At 40.5% G+C, this 6,467-nt stretch overlaps 1 non-coding gene across 1 annotated transcript; it reads left to right on the top strand.

Moving 5' to 3' along the window:
- The first annotated feature begins 707 nt into the window (after positions 1 to 707).
- Trnas-cga (transfer RNA serine (anticodon CGA)) lies at positions 708 to 782 on the top strand. The gene has a single exon. It is a non-coding gene; the product is annotated as a tRNA-Ser (tRNA).
- The last annotated feature ends 5,685 nt before the right edge of the window (positions 783 to 6,467 follow it).

Consider the following 6,467-nt stretch of genomic DNA (forward strand, 5'->3'; position numbering starts at 1 on the left):
CTGGTGCTCTGCATTGAAGGCGCCTAGCTCTTCTGCTTTGTCATGAACCAAGCGCTTAACAATTGCAACTTTCCTCTATGGTATTATTATGAATGCACCTCTGGTTTACCCCTTTCCACACCGAACTCTCTTTTTAAGACAATGGTGAATTAAGTTCTATACTCTCATTAATTTGAATTATCGGACGATAGAAAAACATTCTCCAAAAATTTATAGGAAAAAGCAGTAGTACGATCAAGTGGGGCATGTTTCTTTTCGGCTTAATTGCCCTCTGACTTCCTGACACCTAGAATGAAATTTTCACTCTACAGCGGAGTGTGCGCTGATAGGAAACTTCCTGGCAAATTAAAACGTGTTTGCCGGACCGAGACTCGCACTCGGGACCTTTGCCTTTTGCGGGCAAGTGCTCAACCAACTTTTTTTTTTAATCTTATTTTGTTCGTTCCGTTCACTGTATCTGCTCTGGGCGGACGTCGAAAGACACCCGTTTCAGTTCGTTGTTGATCCATTAACTCAGTTTCTTTTATCACAGAGGGCAGCTAGACCTCTGACCGAACACGCTGAGCTACCGTGCCGGCGGCCAACTGAGCTACCCAAGCACGACTCACGGCCCGTCCTCACGGCTTTACTTCTGCCAGTACCTCGTCTCCTACCTTCCAAACTTAACAGAAGCTCTCCTGCGAGCCTCGCAGAACTAGCGTGAGTCGTGCTTGGGTAGCTCAGTTGGTAGAGCACTTGCCCTCGAAAGGCAAAGGTCCCGAGTTCGAGTCTCGGTCCGGCACACAGTTTTAATCTGCCAGGAAGTTTCCTGACACCTGTTTGAGAAATTTAGTGCATTAAAGCTCGTTCTTATTTTGCTTTTATTTACTAGAAATGCTTGAAAATTTAAAATGTAATAATCATAACAAAGTTGTAATTATTGTAATTCTAAGACATGGTGCAGACTCCACTTTTTGTGAAAAAATTTGAAACAGTCCTTTCCCTTAGCAAGACATAAGTGCATATTACGCAATTTGCTGCAGTTCTGCCATTGCAACGGTAATATTGTTTTGCTCGTGTTGAAACTTTTAACTCTGGAGGCCATATTCTCATTGTGTCACTTGTGGAGACCCGGTTTCCGATAAATTTGGCATATTTCTGATTTTTGTTTGATAACCAACTCATCTAACAGTGGTTCACACTCTTCTGCCATCCTTTTTCTGTCTGGTCAAACCAAGAAAGCCAATTCCTGACTCATCCTAAAGTTAAGCAGGTCCGCCATGCTCTTTTTCACGGTCTCGTTTTTACAACAGTGCCCCTACGTAGCCGTACAATACAATTGTCTCTATGACGTGCAGTAAATGCTGATGCCACGCTACTAAAATCAGAATCGTCGATCACACAAAGTATCTGACCTTCCGTTAAACCAGCATATAACAAAGGTAAAGTGCATCAAAGCTTTCCCATAAAAAAGTACGAAATGTAGTATTGGGGCGAGCTCACAGCCGTGTCTGTTCTGGGCTAAAGTTACACGTTAAAAACATAAACTGAAAAATCATGCTAGGGTAAATTTAACACAATGTTATTGCGCATCAACATGAGATTACTAATAACTGTCGATAGCGCCACAACACAAATTAATTTCTTTTCGACGATAGCCAACAGATCTAAGACCTATATTTAACGTTCATATTGGAGTTTTAAGCTCTGTTCCCCTGCTTACAAAAAAAAAATATTAAATTTAAAATCGTCTGGGTTGTTAGGCCGCATCATATATCCTCCCACAAACACAAGGTCCTGAAGAAGATCCCAGTAGAGGTGTCGAAACGTCAATCGTTCAAAGAAATATCATTACAAAATAAACACTGTACAAAAATTAAGCCAAGAGTAACACAACTGACACCAAACACGCACAGCAATATTACAGCACTACACAGAATTAACAACCACACAATAGTTTTCACATAGAACACAAGATCAAGAAACCACAGCAAAACATGGGAGACACTTCATTTGACAAGAAAATAACAAACAGAACGCAAAACATTACGAGATAACAAGGTGTAAATGTGGCATGTAAAAGCCGATACACTACTGAAATACCCTTCACCACCATGGATACATTCCATGTACATCGGACTAACATGCTGAAATTTCAGGATAAGATACTCAGAATATTTAAGAGCACTGGATAGTGACAATGCACGTTTCTGAACTGTTGATAACCGCATTAAGAAGAACACCATTCCACTGGCGTGGAAACTGACCTCCAGATCTTAAAACACAGTAATCATTTCTACCATTCTTTAAAAATAAGAGAATTTTACCACAACCAGAAAGATATCACCCATCGCAACAGACTCATCAACGGTCAAACGGTAGTTTGCAATTAAATGTTGAACACTTTCAGCGAAGTGTCAAACAACACACGTACACACAAGCAAGAAAACAAACACACAGAGACACACACACACGCGCACTCACACACACGAAATGAAAAGAAACGGAAATAATTCAAATTTCGCGGCCTTCATTCGAAAACAAAGTAGTGAAGTGAAACAAACGACCGTCAAACCGCACAAGAAACTCAAAATTCTGTAGTGAAACGTGTTCTCGAGCCACAATAACATAACAAAACGTGGCGTACACCAACGAACAGGAGAAAATGTGAGTAAATTCTATTAAAATACGAAACGTAACCCACGAGTAACAAACCATATCAAATTCTTCTCTATGCCAAGGCCTCACCAACAACTTTTATCGTTGTCAACACGTCATTCTAAATACACAGACAAGAACAAAAACACATTTGGCAGGCAAATAAAAACCATCCAGAGCGCATGGAAGCTAAATACCGCAAAGATAAGACTAAAAAATAAAAACGGAGACATGCCACGTAACATCCCTAATATTCGCTGAAGACATAGTGTCTTAATATCGACACACAATGTAAATAAAAATTTAAGTGCGTAAGTTTAAAATAACAGCAAAATCCGATGTAACATTTTTCTTACCTACTGTAAATTCTTTATGATTGTATTTCAGGAAAAATAAAGGAAAAGCCAACTGATGTCAAACCTGTGGTGAAACATGTTTCGGACTTAAAGCAAAACAGTAATAGAGTACTTGCAGAAAGGAGGACCCATCTTTAATTCATTTTCAATTTAACGTAATTACAAGCTACTAAGACAGTAAGTTACATGTGCCATGATCCACAGGAGCTGAGTGGCATAATAAACAAGAGAAATACGCATCGCAGACCGTGCAAAATCGTTGCAATTCGGGTGGAATCAGGGCAAGAGACTCCATCAGGCAGAAAAATATTAAAAACCAAAGTCACAGAAACGTGTTGCTGTGGGAGTAAAGGCATTGAAGACGCAAAAAAAAATGGCAAATCTGAGGTTCCATTGAGAACCGCGGTGCCGCACAGTGCGTCATCGAGCACGTCATATCGGCCGCCTGCCAATACAGCGCGGGGGCGCAACAGGCTGTTTTCTGTTGCTGGCACACTCCGAGGGCCCTCCGTCAATAAAAATACGTCGGCGTCCTCCTCCTCAATGCTCCTCGCGGTGAATGCGAGTCAGCGAACACGTCAGCCGGACAGGCAGAAAAACGGTAATGATTTAGCGAGCGACACGTCCGACCTGTTCGTCCGGGCAGGCAGCTTATTGCGCGACACTACGCTCGTGATTGATTGACCTGTCGAAAATAGCCGAATGACGCTTCGTCAATTGCAGTCTCCTCGGGTGTCCCAGTTCACACACACACACACACACACATTTAAACGTACACGCGCACACGCATACAGACAGACATACACGTCCAGACGCACGTCATGTACTCACGTACTCACACCATCAACCCCCACCCCACGGAATGTCTCTCTCTTTCTCTCTCTCTCTCTCTCTTTCTCTCTCTGTCTCTGTCACAGACACATCATGAACACAAGCGCATTGCATTTTTTACGTACGCTGCTGTGAATGAATAGGAATGCGAATTACACCTGCTCTCGTCCTCTCCTAGCCATTGTTAAAGTGTCAGAGTGTGCTGCAGAAGCCATTCGTTATGGTGCAAAAAGATACGACTTGACGTGCCATGATTTACGATGCTGGCCTCAAGACAGATATATAAATCATAATTTCGGGGAACGGTAACTACCCAGCACTATGCCTCATAGCATAAATCCTCATCAATTTTGCAAGTTACAAGAAACCAACATAATTGAACTAAGTGCGTTGTCAGTATTCATCTACTAATGTCACCGCACTGCTCATAATATAATAAGGTTTCCGCCAACAATATTGAATCATTTGCCGCTGTATGTTAGTCCACGACTGCTTCCTACTTTTATTCATACGCTTTTGTCAGTAGCGTCAAATGTAATCCGTGTTTATATTGGAAACACTCCTTTAAAATAATTTAAAAGCATTTTATAATGTCATAAACATACAAATTTATAAAAAGTAAGTTGTGGGACTCTTTTTTATGGAGGACGTAAACAAATATTTGTCTGACTGCGTAAAACAAAAATATGTTTATACTTTGCTACCATGATGCTTTATTCTGTTTTAGTAATGTTTACAATAACCAAATGTTTTTGTGTGACACCTGTAGTAGCCGGTATATTGTTTTTGAGTGTTTCTTATAGTAAGCGTTTGTGAAATACCTTCCTCCCCTCAACTCACACATATCTGCCCATTCCTACTGAATTTATAGTTTTTTTCTTCTTCTTTCATGCCCTGCTCAGTTGGTGCACGAATTTTGACATTTTGTCTCTTTGGTAAGGTTTTGTTTTGATTTTCCGTTTATCACTCACTTGAACTCTGTCACGAATTTTAGTTTACTCTGTTTCTCTAACATTGGCATCATCATTTCTGATGACTGTTTATCAATGATGGTTTACATGTAGTGTATATGGGTTGATTATTACGATATTTTACGTGTTTTTCGAGTGTGGACTGTTTGTTTTCAGTTTTCCCACATCTTTATTTTCCGTGCATCTCGCTATACAATTTTGCACTAATGCTCTCGAAATGAACTGCATTCCAGCCTACACGTGAGTGTTGGTGTATGCCAGCTTCATAGAATATTTCTCTGTCAACTGTTGATATTTCCGCGTTACCACTTACTACACAGCTCTGTCAGTCGCTCGACATATGCGACATTCCAGCACGGAGGAGATATTTCCAAACCTAGAGAATTATTGAATTGATTAACCAATCTTAGAAGATTATGACATACACTGATTTATTACTAGACTTTATAAAATGAAAACAAGTTCACTATTATCTTGTAGACCGTAAAGAAAAATCAAGGAACGTTCAAAGGATTTGTCGACCAGCAAAATGCGTCCGACAGTGTAAAATGGTGGAAGATGTTGAAAATTCTAAGATAATTAAGGGTAAGCTATAGGGAGAGACGAGTAAAATGCAATTTGTACAAGAGCCAAGAGGGAATGCTAAGAGTGGACGACAAGATCGAAGTGCTCGGATTAAAAACGGTGTGAGACAGGGATGTAGTCTTTCGCCACTACTCTTCAGTCTGTACATAGAAGAAGCAATGATGGAAATGAAAGAAAGTTTCAGGAGTGGAATTAAAATTCACTGGTGAAGGGATGTCAATGATACGATTCGCTGATGACATTGCTATCCTTAGTGAGAGTGTAGAATTACATGATAGACGGAGCAAGGAGCACATCAAACGCAGACTATCTCTGGTAAAAAGGGCATTTCTGGGAAAAAGAAGTCTACTAATTTGAAACATAAGCGTTAAACTGAGGAAGATATTTCTGAGAATGTACGTTTGGAGCAGAGGGTTGTATGGTAGTGAAACATGCACTGTGGGAGAAACGGAACCGATGAGAATCGAAGCATTGAGATATGGTGCTGCATACGAATGTTGAAAATTAGTTGGACTAGTAAAGTAAGGAATGAAGAGGTTCTGTGGACAATCGGAGAGGAGAGAAGGATGTGGAAAACCTGACAAGGAGAAGGGACAGAATAATAGAACATCTGTTAAGACACCAGGGAATGACTGACATGATACAAGAGGGAGCTGTAGAGGGCAAAAACTGTAGAGGAAGACAGATTGGAATACATCCAGCAAATAACTGAGAACGTAGGTTACAAGTGCTAATCTGAGTACTCTGGGATGAAGAGGTTGGCACGGAGAGGAATTCGTGGCGGGCCGCATCAAACAGTCAGGAGACTGATGACTAAACAAAAAAAAAAAAAAAAAAGAAAAAGAAAATAAAAGGACCCTGACAAAATCTTTATTCCCAACATAGATGTGAGAAGACTTGTAAATACAACTAGGTTTTAAGTACGGTTTTCGTAGGCTTTCAGAAGGCGCACGGAAACATCTGCTGGAACAGTCTTTAAGACTTTTCTGGAACCTGTAGTTCCAAAGAAACTTGTTTAAGCTACCAACTTCACGAAATATCATGGAATTATAGCAAGAGTCGATAATTTAACAAATCGGGCACTTCT

Source organism: Schistocerca nitens, chromosome 6, assembly GCF_023898315.1.
Source record: "Schistocerca nitens isolate TAMUIC-IGC-003100 chromosome 6, iqSchNite1.1, whole genome shotgun sequence".
Classification (NCBI taxonomy): Eukaryota; Metazoa; Arthropoda; class Insecta; order Orthoptera; family Acrididae; genus Schistocerca; species Schistocerca nitens.